A 16,443-nucleotide genomic window follows, 5' to 3' on the forward strand; every position below is an offset into this window, starting at 1 on the left:
CTCCTTATCCTCCTAATCATGATACATAGTGTATGGCATCCCACATCAAAGAGGAATAGGGGCATTGTCGCACACCACATGATGGAAGATAACTGTCACTTTTGGGTATAAATCCTAGCTATTTATTTACCATGTTATTCAATTGATCTTAGGTATATTCTTGGAACACGATCTATAAAAGAACATAGGCTTATACATTATATCATGGAGTAGCATCAGCATCACAACTCATTAGTTTTAACTTAGGTACACAATAAAAGGCAACCAAATGTGATCCCATGGGCGTGAAAACTTACTAGTAACTTGATAAATCCCTTTCAAGGTTGTGTATAAAGTTCCACGTTACTTAGGTGTCTTAAAAGTGGTAAAAGGAGGTTATTTTGGGTGGAGGGCATTATAGTTATTTTACACCTATGTGTGAATTCTCTGTGGATCGATATGCTTCCTATATGTTATGTATATGTTATAATATGTGAATTGTATGATAATAGTTCCTGTACGATGTGTTCAAGGATATGTTTGAGATAGGATACAAGAAGAATGCACAAAACGAAATGTAACGATAGGAGTAAAATACGTTCACGAAACGTTAATGCTATGTTACATACCAGAGTGATATGGATAAGAGAGATTGATGGAAGAATACGGTTAGGTTACGGGTAGAAAGGGATAGGTTTGTGATAGATTGATAGAACGATAGCGTTATGTTAAGTTCTTGTGATGATATGACTAAGGTACGTTCATGTAATGATATGACTGTGATAGGTATAAGAACGTTAAGGCTATGATAAGTTAGAGAAGGATATGACTATGAAGTGTTTACGTTATTACTTATTTATGATATGATACATTGTGATGCAATATCTCAAGGTATGATGTGTATATGATGAAATGTTATGTTAAAAGCATAGAACGTTATGTTAGGTCTCTTAAATTGTGTGTATACAGCATGATATGAATGATATGAAATTACGATAAATGACATGAAATATAACCCCGTTAGAATTATGTATGATTTGAGAACGGAAGAATGAGAAACGATATGATATGAATGATGAACGATATCTGAAACGATATGAAAATGATATGATATGTACTTAATGCTAGCGGGTTGTATTAAAGGATAATGAAATTGTATAAGTAGTGGGGACCTCATGCATTATGTGTGTTCATGCATTTGGGGGATACCCTTATCCCATCACGAGGGTACGGACGCGTACATCCAATGGCAGGACAACGATTGTTATGCTTTGCATAGCGCTGCCGTGACGGTTACTAGTTTTAACAGGTCCAGCATAAGGGGCTCCCAGAGTATGCCCACAAGATAAGGAAAGTGGCCCAGCGGTGTGCGAACTAGCTTGGTATGGGCCGTGTGTAGAGTATATAGTACACGTCCACGATTACCCGTTAGGACAACACCGTAGGGAAAATGAAACGAAACGAAACGAAAGATAGGTCACATCATTTCATTGCATTTGATTGTTATATTTAACCCCAATAGTGAGGTCACTTACTGAGTGTTTCTTTAAATATTCAAGCCATGTGCTACTACATTTTTCAGGTTAAGGCATGGCATTTCTGTACGGCTAACGATGGCATCGCAACTCGAGATCATGGCACCTGCATAGGATAATGGTATTTATTTTCTTAGACTTAGGCTAGAATAGGATGTTTTAAACTTAAAACGCTTATTTATTTTATTTTGGGTCTTTTGTTGTGTCATTTTAAAGATGTTTTCGAAACACGTAAGTCCATGGCTGTGTTTTAAGTTAAACGTTATGTTTTATAGAATTTAAATGAAGGCTTCCGCATTCAATGTTTATTGTACGTATATAGTAGCGACCTTAAATTAGTAGAAATTTTTTGATCGTTATAGTTGGTATCAGAGCCCTAGGTTATAGATCTTGTAGACTAGCTTACGATGTTGGCTTGGCATGTTCCATGGTCCCACCGTCGGTGCCCCGTCTCCGCCAGGTATGTCTTGCGTAAGATAAGAAAATGACATGTTGTTATTATTTGGTAATTATAAAATATAACTCATAATTGGACTTTTACTCTATTGATTGTATTATAATTTACTGCATTCATGTTAGGTTAATTCTATATTTATTATAATTTAGAATACGTTATGTTTTACCTTGCATGGAATGTGAATGTAAATTGTTATGTTGATGATGTTTAGATTTACTGAGATTGTTGCTGTGAATGAGTAGTTATAGTTTTAAGCTACTAAATGTTAGTGTATGCGTGAAAATGATTTTGCTAAGCAAGATCATATGTTTTAGTTAGACGTCTTAAACATAGATAAACTACACAGTCTTATGAACATAGAGATGAGAATGAATGTACCAATGTATAGAGTAAGTAGTTTCAAATGGAATTAAATGACCTAAGAAGCTTGATAGATGTCAATATCTTATAGTATACTATAGATATTAAAAGTGGTAGTGTCTGAAAGAAAATTCTATAACTTTGATTTAGGTAAAGATGAAATTAAAGTATCAGTAAGAAAAAAAAATTGAGTTAGACCATAAAAGTTTAAAACATGTATACTTAAATTGATTGGTAAATGATATAAGTGTCTTTAATGGAAGATGAGCTTTGGAATTACTTAGATGTAGAAAACTTTCCTCCTTCAATCGTGGTAGCAGCATTTGTCCCATCATGTTCGCCATCAGCTCTGATATCAATTTGTTGAAATAAAATTTGCTCTAATACCAATTTTTAGAAAATAAAAGCCGCTCTGATACCGACTTGTAGAAAATGGACATTCACTCTGAAACTAACCCGTTTAGAAAACTTTGAAGGGGGTGTCGAGAGGGGAGAGACAAGGAGACAGACTTCTCAAAAGCCTTTTTCGATTTCACAGAACTTTAACTCTTTCTTCTTTTTCTCTTTTTGCTTCTTTTTGCTCTATTATGACTCTTGCTCTACTTGCTCTAATATTACAATGATAAGTAAAGCCTATTTACAAGTTTTCTTGCCATAACTATCCCACGTTTTCTTTACATGTTTTCTCACCCATATACTACTCATTTCCTAAAATAAGTATAGCTTTTTTACTCAATTTAAAAACTGTTTTTTTTTTCTCTCTCTCTTTCATTTAAGTTTATTTCCAACAAATATGTCATGCAGTTTATCTTCTAAACTATTTATTGGCAAAGACGATTGATACTCGCACTATAACGACCCAAGAAAAAGAAAAAAAAAAAAAAAGAGAAACTCAATCGTTGGAAAACTCGTGAGTTTTCTAGCGACCGCCGAGTTTCGTGGACCCCACGCGAAATGATAGCCACACCTCACTCAACCTTCAACCCACAACTGCCAGAATCGATCAAAATACCTGCAAACAGAGAAAAGAAAGAAAATACGAGAGCGAGAGAGAGATTTCAGATAACTTCGGCGAGTTTTCAATTTCTTCGACGAGTCCAAAACCACCAGAAAATCGACGTCAAACGCTCAGTTACCACCATGAGAATAATCCCTAACGAAAGCACAATAACTCAAGGTATGTTTTGTACTTTTTCGTAAGCGCCATCGTCGGTAACCGAGGTCAAAAAATTGTAAACATTCTTAGATCTATGGTTTTAGGAACTTTTAGGCTACTAAACTTCGAGGAAAGAAAGAAAGAAGATAAATAAAGAGGAAAAGGAAGAAAGAGGACCGATATTAGCAACGAAAACGCCTGTTAGATAATAGCTATGTTTTTATTCCTTAAATTTCGTTAGTTGTTTTTTACTTTTGAACATCTGAATTAACGCCCCCCGTTTAATGGAAGAGCATATTTTTTGCTGGCCATTTTGACCAATTTTTTGGGCGCAAGGTTTATGCCACTACTGCTAAATCTAGGATAGGTTTGTTATTGAAATACGTGAAACTAAATCAAATAATAACCATCGGTTCTTCAGCAAATATTTCTCTCCCTTTCTTTTTTCGTTATTTTTTTCCTCGAAGAAGTTTTCCTTCAGCCGATTTTTACACGTCGACGTTTTCCTCACTATTGCTAGAAGTCAACAACGTCGCTGGTAAGGAAGACAAGATCCACAGATCCGGGTCAACCCGAACCCAAAATCTGAGAGAGCTAGCCCGACTTCTTTCCCCTCGGCCTCTACCTTCTGCCCAAACCTCAATCCAGCCCAGAAGCCACGGTTCAGCCCCATCGCCGCGCAATCGACTTGGGAGGGAATCAAATCTCGTTCGGTTGGTATGCAGCGAGTGTGGGAATCAAACATCGAGCAGCTGCAGGCTCACCAACAGCATAACCACTCTCGGGTCCTCAACACAGGGGCAACAGCATCACCAAGAGCACCGACGATGGGTCCTCGACACAGGGGCAACAAACCATATGACCGAGTGATATGAACCAAGAGACATCAATCATCCAAGATGCTTCAATGAAGATGTGAAGAAAATATTGTTGAAATTATCAAAAGATATTTCAATTCATGCCACATTGAAGAATAATGAAGTTTTATGTTATAAATTTTGAGTAGATTACAATTTAGAGTTATTGTATTTCATTTATGTATTTTAAGACTTTTTATTTACTATAGGTTACAATTACACAATGGTTAATTATGCTCATTAAGTATGAATATTACAACTCTTGGAATGCCTTTAATAGTTCCATTTTGAGACTATATAAAGCCATCTCGGACATCCTACTGTGCTGGTGAGTTGTTGGAGCTTGTGCACGGCGATATTTGCAGGCCCATCAAGCCGGCGGCCCTAGGCAGCAAGACCCTCTTCCTCCTGCTAGTCGATNCCCGTCCACAAACATATCGGGATTGAATTCTGGCCACAAACGTCTTTTGTCGGGAGACTATAAATACCCACAATATGTTATGTAAAAAATAGATTCGTTGATGAATGTAATTCAGATCTCAAATTGACACGTTTCCCTTAGAAATCCGAGGATCATCTTTGCCATTTCTAAGTTTCAAGCAATTCTTGTGGTAGAATTGCACCCGAGTCATTCAATCAAGCATTGATCAAGTTAGATTGTGGAGTGACTCAATTTAGAACAAGGTTTCAAATCTTGCTTCTAGATCTTCGATCGTAAGAGGTAATCTAATTCTAGCTTTATCTCTTGGTTGATCCAAATTTCGCATAAGGAGGTGTTAATTACTTTGATTCAAGGGTTCTTGCTAAAATAAAAGCTTGGATCGTTGGGCTGAGGATTAGGGTTGCCTTATCAGTTTGGTATCAGAGCCTAGGCTTACATCTTTGTGGCCGACTTTAGAATTGATTTTATCTTTCATTTCTGCTCTTGTTTATCTTTTCTTTAAATTTGTCCATTTATTTTCTTACTGTCATTTTCAACGTTCTTCATTATCCTTCTACTTTGTTCTTAGTGTCCTGATAAAGATCATATTTAGATCTTAAAAGAAAAAAAATAAATCCTTATCATATTGTCCTTAATATATCTTTATCATTAGATCATTTGCACGTTTATTGAAAGATCAAATAAATTTATATTCTCATTTTTTCCTAAAGCATATAAATCTAGAATTGTTGTGTTTGATCTTCACGACCATTCTTTTTAGAATTTTTTTTCAGTGTGCAATTATATCCAAAAATATCTTCGTGTCCCTTATTTTTTTTGTTCATGTCTTGTTTTATTTTTGTTGTTACTACATAATTACCTTGTCTTGATTGTCTTGAATAGCTCGCTACTATCAGAATTGTTTTATCCATATTATCTACCTTGATAAGAAATTAGTCACTTTTCCAAATAGTCTACCTTTGTGTGTTAAACACGAGTGTTCCTGAGTGTAAAATCAGTGAGTTGAGTGTGTGAGATCCTAAGCATATAAAACTACTGTTTGTACAATCATGAACCAAGACGAGAAAAATGGAGGGGAGATCAATGATCTAGTTGAAGAAGTCCAAAAGAATGAGAAGAAACTAGAAGATGGTATTCTTTTGGCCCTTATTACAAGAAGACTTCTTAAAACTCAAGTTATGGAGAATGACGTTGATGATTAAAGAGACAACCTATTTCACACGCGGTGTTTAGGCAAGGGGATTTCTTGTAGTCTTATCATTGATAGTGGAAGTTGCACCAATGTAGTAAGTACTATATTGATCAAAAGGTTGCAAATTCCAACTCAAGATTATCCTAAATCTTACAAGCTCCAATGGCTCAATGACAGTGGAACAATGATGATAATTTTCCAAGCTTTAATATCTTTTACTTTGAAAAAATATAAAGATGAAGTTCTTTGTGATGTGTTGCCAATGTATACTGGAGACATATTGCTTGGCCGACCATGACAATTTGACAGGAGGTTATGTATGATGGCTATTTGAATAGGTATTCTTTTGTAAAAGATGGTAGAAAAACCATTCTTGTACCTTTGAGTTCTGCAAATGTATTTGCTGATCAATTAAAGTTGGAGGAAAGAAAGAAAGAGTTGGAGGAAAAAGAGTTAAAAGAAAAACAAGAGTTGAGTGAAAAAGTAGAGAAAAATCAAAGAGAAAGAGAGAAGAATGAAAAAATGGATGAAATGGAAGAAAAAAGGAAGAGAGAGTTATTTGGCTACCGTTTGAGAGGTTAAAAGGCTTTCACAAAAATCGATCTTTGTACTTAGGTACAATGGTGGATATTTGGTCTTTAACTATAACAACTTGGCTTTGCCTAGTGTTTTACCATCTCTTTTACAAGAATTTGAAGACATGTTTCAAGATAAAGAAATACCTCCCATTAGAGGTACTGAACATAAAATAGACGTCATTCCAAGGACTGTCATATCTTATAAGCCAGCTTATAGAGTCAATCCAACCGAGATAAAAGAAATTAAAAGGCAAGTGGAGGAGCTCATGGAGAAGGGCTATGTACGAGAAAGTTTGAGTCCATGTTCTATACGAGACTTATTGGTGCCAAAGAAAGATGAACCTTGGCGCATATGCATGGATAATAGAGTCATCAACAAAATCACGGTGAAGTGTCGACATCCTATTCCTAGGTTAGACGATATGCTTGATTTATTGCATGATTCGTGTCTATTTATAAAAATTATTTTGAAATCTAGACATCATCAAATTAGAATGCACGTAGGAGATGAATGGAAAACAACTTTCAATATTAAGTTTGGATTGTATGAATGGCTTGTTATGCCTTTTAGGTTAACTAATGCTCCTAGTAAACCTATGCGCTTAATATATAATGTTTTGAGAAAATATATGAGAAAACATGTTGTTGTTTATATTGATGATATTATAATTTATTTAAAGATTTTGCTTAAGCATGTGGAACATGTTAAATTAGTTTTGATTACACATAGAAAAGAGAAATTTAATTTTAGTAAGGGTAGTTTTTGCATGGAAAAAGTTCACTCTATTGACTTCATAGTTGGTAAAAATAGAGTAGCTTTGGATAGAGACAAAGTTAAATTCATTATGGATTTGCCAACACCAAAAAGTGCACGTAAATTTCGGAGTTCTCATGAGTTAGCTAACCTCTATAAGAGATTTATAAATGATTTTAGAACCATAACTCAACTATTGAATGACTTAGTGAAAAAGAATGCATCCAATTTTGTTTTTAAATGGGGATAAATACAAGAGAATGCATCCAATTTTCTTATCTTAGGAAGAAATTAAGCAAACCATTATTTGTTTTGGCTAGTTTTGATAAAACTATTGAAGTTGAATGTGAAGTATGTGGTTTGGGCACAAGTGTTGTTTTAATTCAAGATGGAAAGCACTTAATATATTTTAGTGAAAAACTAAATGGGCCAACATTGAAATATACTACCTATTATAAAGAATTATTTGCTTTAGTTCATATATTGCATGTGTGGCAACACTACTTATGGCCTAGAGAATTTGTGATCCACTTTGATCATGAAAACTTGAAGTATGTGAAGGGTCAAAGCAAACTGAACCGTAGACATGCAAAGTGGGTGGAATTTATGGAAACATTTTCGTATGTCATCAAGTATAAGCAAGGTAAGGATAATACAGTAGCTCATGTGTTATCTAAAAGGTATGATCTCTTTGCTTCTCTTACTGAAAAATTCATGGAGTTGAGCATATTATTGAATTATATAGAGATGATCAAGACTTTAGAACTATTTATGCATCTTGTCCAAAAAAAAAAATGGTAGATGAGTATTATGTGTTTCATAATTTTTTAATTACTAAGAGTATGCTTTGTATTCCTAAATGCTCTATAAAAGATTTGTTTTCGAGAGAAGCATATGGTGGTGCCTTAATGGGACATCTTAGGATTAATAAAGTTTATAAAATGTTGCATAAACACTTTTGCTGGCCGAGATCAAGCATGTGGCAGATAGATTTATGGATGATGCAAAGCATGCTGCTAACTTATTATTTAAGAAAGTAGTTTATGGATTTACTACATTTCATTTGCTTCCTATTCCTACTAATTTCCTTCTAATATTTTTGTGAGTGAAGCATTTAGATTTGATCAAAACATTTCAAAATAAGTGACTGAAAGAAAAGGATGATTTTTTCTGATTCGAGGACGAATCCTTCTAAAGAGAAGGAAGATGATAAGAATCACTGTGTACACTTCATTTGCTTCCTATTTCTACAAATTTTCTTCTAATATTTTTGTGAGTGAAACATTTAGATTTGATCAAAAAATTTCAAAAGGAGGGGTCTGAAAGAAGGTGATGATTTTTTCTTATTCGAGGATGAATCCTTCTGAAGAGGGGGAAGATGATAAGAATCACGGTGTACACTTCATTTGCTTCCTATTCCTACTAATTTCCTTCTATTATTTTTGTGAGTGAAGCATTAAGATTTTATCAAAACATTTCAAAAGGAGGTGACTGAAAGAAGGTGATGATTTTTTCTGATTCGAGGAGATTAAAGGGGATCGGGAATAAATCCCGTCCACAAACATATCGGGATTGAATTCTGGCCATAAACGTCTTTTGTCGGGAGATTATAAATACCCACAATATGTTATGTAAAAAACAGATTCGCTGATGAATGTAATTCAGATCTCAAATTGAGACGTTTTCCTTAGAAATCCGAGCATCATATTTGTCATTTCTAAGTTTCAAGCAATTCTTGTGGAGTGACTCAATTTAGAACAAGGTTCCAAGTCTTGCTTCTAGATCTTCGATCGTAAGAGGTAATCTAATTCTAGCCTTATCTCTTGGTTGATCCAAATTTCGCATAAGGAGGTATTAATTACTTTGATTCAAGGGTTCTTGCTAAAATAAAAGCTTGGATCGTTTGGCTGAGGATTAGGGTTGCCTTATCAATGTCTATAAAATTGATTTTCCAAGGGAATTTCTACATTCTACTTCCGATGTTTCTCAGTTGAGTTCTTTTGATGTAGGTTATGATTTTCCTTATTGGAGTACAAATCCTTTTGAAGAGAGGAAAGATGTTAGAGAGCATGATGTTCCAAATGTTTCAACTAGACCAATTATACGTCCAAGACCAAGAAGATTCAACAAGCATTCATTCTTCATCTACAAAATTGGATAGCCTCGATTCAACCTCCATTTCATATGTTACAAGCTATTTGATTAAAGAAAAAATATTTGGAGGTTCGAGGGTGAGTAATTGCACGGTTGAAGTAGAGGACGAAGTTGTTATAAATAGTAGTAGTGATAATTTATTTGGGAACTATATTTAGTATTTTAATTCCATAACTTGTTGTAGTGGGGAAAAAAATGTGGGAAATTACTTGTGAAAGTGGCCATTACTTGTTTTTTTTTTTTTCGTGGAGATTTAAACGATAATGGAGTAACTTACCAATCATGGCCACTAACTTATTTAGTTGGCATTTTAAGAGTCGAAAGTTTCTTTTGTGGAGAAACTATAAAAGTAGATTTTGAATAAAAGTAATCACTCAAGTTCAAGACTTTAACTTAAGAAATTTTAGTATCCTCTTTGTCATTTCTCAGTTTCATGCAATTCATATGGTAGATTGCATCGACTGATTCATGATTAAGTTGAATTGTGAAGTGACTCAATTTAGAACAAGGTTTCAAATCTTTCTTCTAGATCTTTGATTTTAAGAGGTTATCTACTTTTACGCTTATCTCTTGGTTGATCCAAATTTTATATAAAGAGGTGTTAATTTCTTTGATTCAAGGGTTCTTGCTTCAAAAAAAGCTTGGATCATTGGGCTGAGGATTAATATTGTCTTATCACCCACGTTTCAAAGTCCGCTCCCATCCATGACCAACTCCTAGTTACCGAAAAACAATGTAAACATGAAGTGAGTAAAAAGTTATTAAGTAACGTACTTATAGGCTCTTAATGACAACCTTAAGTTAAGATGTTATCTCTTATTGAGTTTTCATGGGCTTGGCACTTAGAGCTTATATTTTTACATGTTGCCTTCTCATCCTAAAAACTTTTCCATAAATTAACCTTTAGTTCTCTTCCTGTGACCACATGAGTGGGGCTATCATGGTCGTGTCATCTTTCTAGTCAATTCTGATGCAGTGCATTTCAACTAAGTGAGGAAAATAGGAGGTCCTCCTTATCCTCCTAATCATGATACATAGTGTATGGCATCCCACATCAAAGAGGAATAGAGGCACTGTCGCACACCACATGATGGGAGATAACTGTCACTTTTGGGTATAAATCCTAGCTATTTATTTACCATGTTATTCAATTGATCTTAGGTATATTCTTGGAACACGATCTATAAAAGAACATAAGCTTATACATTATATCATGGAGTAGCATCAGCATCACAACTCATTAGTTTTAACTTAGGTACACAATAAAAGGCAACCAAATGTGATCCCATGGGCGTGAAAACTTACTAGTAACTTGATAAATCCCTTTCAAGGTTGTGTATAAAGTTCCACGTTACTTAGGTGTCTTAAAAGTGGTAAAAGGAGGTTATTTTGGGTGGAGGGCATTATAGTTATTTTACACCTATGTGTGAATTCTCTGTGGATCGATATGCTTCCTATATGTTATGTATATGTTATAATATGTGAATTGTATGATAATAGTTCCTGTACGATGTGTTCAAGGATATGTTTGAGATAGGATACAAGAAGAATGCACAAAACGAAATGTAACGATAGGAGTAAAATACGTTCACGAAACGTTAATGCTAGGTTACATACCGGAGTGATATGGATAAGAGAGATTGATGGAAGAATACGGTTAGGTTACGGGTAGAAAGGGATAGGTTTGTGATAGATTGATAGAACGATAGCGTTATGTTAAGTTCTTGTGATGATATGACTAAGGTACGTTCATGTAATGATATGACTGTGATAGGTATAAGAACGTTAAGGCTATGATAAGTTAGAGAAGGATATGACTATGAAGTGTTTACGTTATTACTTATTTATGATATGATACATTGTGATGCAATATCTCAAGGTATGATGTGTATATGATGAAATGTTATGTTAAAAGCATAGAACGTTATGTTAGGTCTCTTAAATTGTGTGTATACAGCATGATATGAATGATATGAAATTACGATAAATGACATGAAATATAACCCCGTTAGAATTATGTATGATTTGAGAACGGAAGAATGAGAAACGATATGATATGAATGATGAACGATATCTGAAACGATATGAAAATGATATGATATGTACTTAATGCTAGCGGGGTTGTATTAAAGGATAATGAAATTGTATAAGTAGTGGGGACCTCATGCATTATGTGTGTTCATGCATTTGGGGGATACCCTTATCCCATCACGAGGGTACGGACGCGTACATCCAATGGCAGGACAACGATTGTTATGCTTTGCATAGCGCTGCCGTGACGGTTACTAGTTTTAACAGGTCCAGCATAAGGGGCTCCCAGAGTATGCCCACAAGATAAGGAAAGTGGCCCAGCGGTGTGCGAACTAGCTTGGTATGGGCCGTGTGTAGAGTATATAGTACACGTCCACGATTACCCGTTAGGACAACACCGTAGGGAAAATGAAACGAAACGAAACGAAAGATAGGTCCCATCATTTCATTGCATTTGATTGTTATATTTAACCCCAATAGTGAGGTCACTTACTGAGTGTTTCTTTAAATACTCAAGCCATGTGCTACTACATTTTTCAGGTTAAGGCATGGCATTTCTGTACGGCTAACGATGGCATCGCAACTCGAGATCATGGCACCTGCATAGGATAATGGTATTTATTTTCTTAGACTTAGGCTAGAATAGGATGTTTTAAACTTAAAACGCTTATTTATTTTATTTTGGGTCTTTTGTTGTGTCATTTTAAAGATGTTTTCGAAACACGTAAGTCCATGGCTGTGTTTTAAGTTAAACGTTATGTTTTATAGAATTTAAATGAAGGCTTCCGCATTCAATGTTTATTGTACGTATATAGTAGCGACCTTAAATTAGTAGAAATTTTTTGATCGTTATAGTTGGTATCAGAGCCCTAGGTTATAGATCTTGTAGACTAGCTTACGATGTTGGCTTGGCATGTTCCATGGTCCCACCGTCGGTGCCCCGTCTCCGCCAGGTATGTCTTGCGTAAGATAAGAAAATGACATGTTGTTATTATTTGGTAATTATAAAATATAACTCATAATTGGACTTTTACTCTATTGATTGTATTATAATTGACTGCATTCATGTTAGGTTAATTCTATATTTATTATAATTTAGAATACGTTATGTTTTACCTTGCATGGAATGTGAATGTAAATTGTTATGTTGATGATGTTTAGATTTACTGAGATTGTTGCTGTGAATGAGTAGTTATAGTTTTAAGCTACTAAATGTTAGTGTATGCGTGAAAATGATTTTGCTAAGCAAGATCATATGTTTTAGTTAGACGTCTTAAACATAGATAAACTACACAGTCTTATGAACATAGAGATGAGAATGAATGTACCAATGTATAGAGTAAGTAGTTTCAAATGGAATTAAATGACCTAAGAAGCTTGATAGATGTCAATATCTTATAGTATACTATAGATATTAAAAGTGGTAGTGTCTGAAAGAAAATTCTATAACTTTGATTTAGGTAAAGATGAAATTAAAGTATCAGTAAGAAAAAAAAATTGAGTTAGACCATAAAAGTTTAAAACATGTATACTTAAATTGATTGGTAAATGATATAAGTGTCTTTAATGGAAGATGAGCTTTGGAATTACTTAGATGTAGAAAACTTTCCTCCTTCAATCGTGGTAGCAGCATTTGTCCCATCATGTTCGCCATCAGCTCTGATATCAATTTGTTGAAATAAAATTTGCTCTAATACCAATTTTTAGAAAATAAAAGCCGCTCTGATACCGACTTGTAGAAAATGGACTTTCACTCTGAAACTAACCCGTTTAGAAAACTTTGAAGGGGGTGTCGAGAGGGGAGAGACAAGGAGACAGACTTCTCAAAAGCCTTTTTCGATTTCACAGAACTTTAACTCTTTCTTCTTTTTCTCTTTTTGCTTCTTTTTGCTCTATTATGACTCTTGCTCTACTTGCTCTAATATTACAATGATAAGTAAAGCCTATTTACAAGTTTTCTTGCCATAACTATCCCACGTTTTCTTTACATGTTTTCTCACCCATATACTACTCATTTCCTAAAATAAGTATAGCTTTTTTACTCAATTTAAAAACTGTTTTTTTTTTCTCTCTCTCTTTCATTTAAGTTTATTTCCAACAAATATGTCATGCAGTTTATCTTCTAAACTATTTATTGGCAAAGACGATTGATACTCGCACTATAACGACCCAAGAAAAAGAAAAAAAAAAAAAAAACTCAATCGTTGGAAAACTCGTGAGTTTTCTAGCGACCGCCGAGTTTCGTGGACCCCACGCGAAATGATAGCCACACCTCACTCAACCTTCAACCCACAACTGCCAGAATCGATCAAAATACCTGCAAACAGAGAAAAGAAAGAAAATACGAGAGCGAGAGAGAGATTTCAGATAACTTCGGCGAGTTTTCAATTTCTTCGACGAGTCCAAAACCACCAGAAAATCGACGTCAAACGCTCAGTTACCACCATGAGAATAATCCCTAACGAAAGCACAATAACTCAAGGTATGTTTTGTACTTTTTCGTAAGCGCCATCGTCGGTAACCGAGGTCAAAAAATTGTAAACATTCTTAGATCTATGGTTTTAGGAACTTTTAGGCTACTAAACTTCGAGGAAAGAAAGAAAGAAGATAAATAAAGAGGAAAAGGAAGAAAGAGGACCGATATTAGCAACGAAAACGCCTGTTAGATAATAGCTATGTTTTTATTCCTTAAATTTCGTTAGTTGTTTTTTACTTTTGAACATCTGAATTAACGCCCCCCGTTTAATGGAAGAGCATATTTTTTGCTGGCCATTTTGACCAATTTTTTGGGCGCAAGGTTTATGCCACTACTGCTAAATCTAGGATAGGTTTGTTATTGAAATACCTGAAACTAAATCAAATAATAACCATCGGTTCTTCAGCAAATATTTCTCTCCCTTTCTTTTTCGTTATTTTTTTCCTCGAAGAAGTTTTCCTTCAGCCGATTTTTACACGTCGACGTTTTCCTCACTATTGCTAGAAGTCAACAACGTCGCTGGTAAGGAAGACAAGATCCACAGATCCGGGTCAACCCGAACTCAAAATCTGAGAGAGCTAGCCCGACTTCTTTCCCCTCGGCCTCTACCTTCTGCCCAAACCTCAATCCAGCCCAGAAGCCACGGTTCAGCCCCATCGCCGCGCAATCGACTTGGGAGGGAATCAAATCTCGTTCGGTTGGTATGCAGCGAGTGTGGGAATCAAACATCGAGCAGCTGCAGGCTCACCAACAGCATAACCACTCTCGGGTCCTCAACACAGGGGCAACAGCATCACCAAGAGCACCGACGATGGGTCCTCGACACAGGGGCAACAAACCATATGACCGAGTGATATGAACCAAGAGACATCAATCATCCAAGATGCTTCAATGAAGATGTGAAGAAAATATTGTTGAAATTATCAAAAGATATTTCAATTCATGCCACATTGAAGAATAATGAAGTTTTATGTTATAAATTTTGAGTAGATTACAATTTAGAGTTATTGTATTTCATTTATGTATTTTAAGACTTTTTATTTACTATAGGTTACAATTACACAATGGTTAATTATGCTCATTAAGTATGAATATTACAACTCTTGGAATGCCTTTAATAGTTCCATTTTGAGGCTATATAAAGCCATCTCGGACATCCTACTGTGCTGGTGAGTTGTTGGAGCTTGTGCACGGCGATATTTGCAGGCCCATCAAGCCGGCGGCCCTAGGCAGCAAGACCCTCTTCCTCCTGCTAGTCGATGACAGAAGCCGCTTCATATGGCTGATCCTCCTGTAAGTGAAAAGTGGGGCGACATAGGCGATTAAGCGCATTCGAGCGTTAGCGGAGGCCGAATGTGGGAAGAAGATGTGAATGCTACGCACGGACTGAGGTAGAGAATTCACCTCAGCGAGCTTCAGTAACTTCTGCGACGAGCTCGGCATGCAGCAGCGACTAACAATGCCCTACTCCCTCTAGCAAAACAACAAGATCTTTGCTGATGACGGCTGGGATGCCTGAAAGATTCTGGGGAGAGGCAGTAATGACGACTGTCTATCTTCTCAATCGGTCGCTAATGTGAAGCCTAGACGGGAAGATGCCACATGAGGCCTGGTACAATAGAAAGCCAGTGGTACATCATTTTCGAGTGTTCGGATGTGTCGCATACATGAAGGTAGCGCGTTCCAACCTTGTCAAGCTCGATCCAAAGGGGTTGAAGGTCGTCTTCATCGGCTACAAACCTGGGAGCAAGGCGTACAGACTCTATGATCCTGCGGGGGGTGAGCCCACGTGTCTCGTGATGTCATCTTTGACGAAAGCACCTTCAGGCAGTGGAACGACGTGATCGAGATAGCCCACAACCCAAATCAATTCACGGTGGAGTACCTCGTCATCGAGCCAGAAGAAGGAGGAGCACAGCATCAGGAACCGTCACAGCCGCCAGCAGTTGCACCCCTTGAACCAGTGGAATTTGCAACACCACGGACTGTGGATTCGACGCTGGATGTCGATCACGATGAAGATCTGGTAGCCAGGTACTGGAGGATGGACGACCTAGTGGGAGGAGGTGAAGCCCCTAGACTAGCAGCACGCAAACTAGAACAAGAGGTGGTCGAACTGCATGTCATCAACGCAGATGAACCGAACACCTTCGCTGAAGCAGAAAGGAACCCGTGCCAGCTGAAGGCAATGCAGAAGGAGATGAAATTCATCACCGAGAACCAGACATAAAGTCTAGAGGATATGTCACTGGGACACCAAGTCATAGGGCTCAAATGGGTCTTCAGACTGATGCGAACGAAAAGGGAGAAGTTGTGAAACTCAAGGTCAGTCTGGTGGTGAAGGGCTACGTCTAGAAGCAAGGAGTGGATTTTGAGGAGGTATTCGCACCAGTGACAAAGCTGGAATCTACCCACCTATTGCTGGCAATCGCGGCACATCATTCCTGAGAAGTCCACCTCATCGACGTGAAA

Source organism: Cucurbita maxima, unplaced genomic scaffold, assembly GCF_002738345.1.
Source record: "Cucurbita maxima cultivar Rimu unplaced genomic scaffold, Cmax_1.0 Cma_Scf00343, whole genome shotgun sequence".
NCBI classification, from domain to species: Eukaryota; Viridiplantae; Streptophyta; class Magnoliopsida; order Cucurbitales; family Cucurbitaceae; genus Cucurbita; species Cucurbita maxima.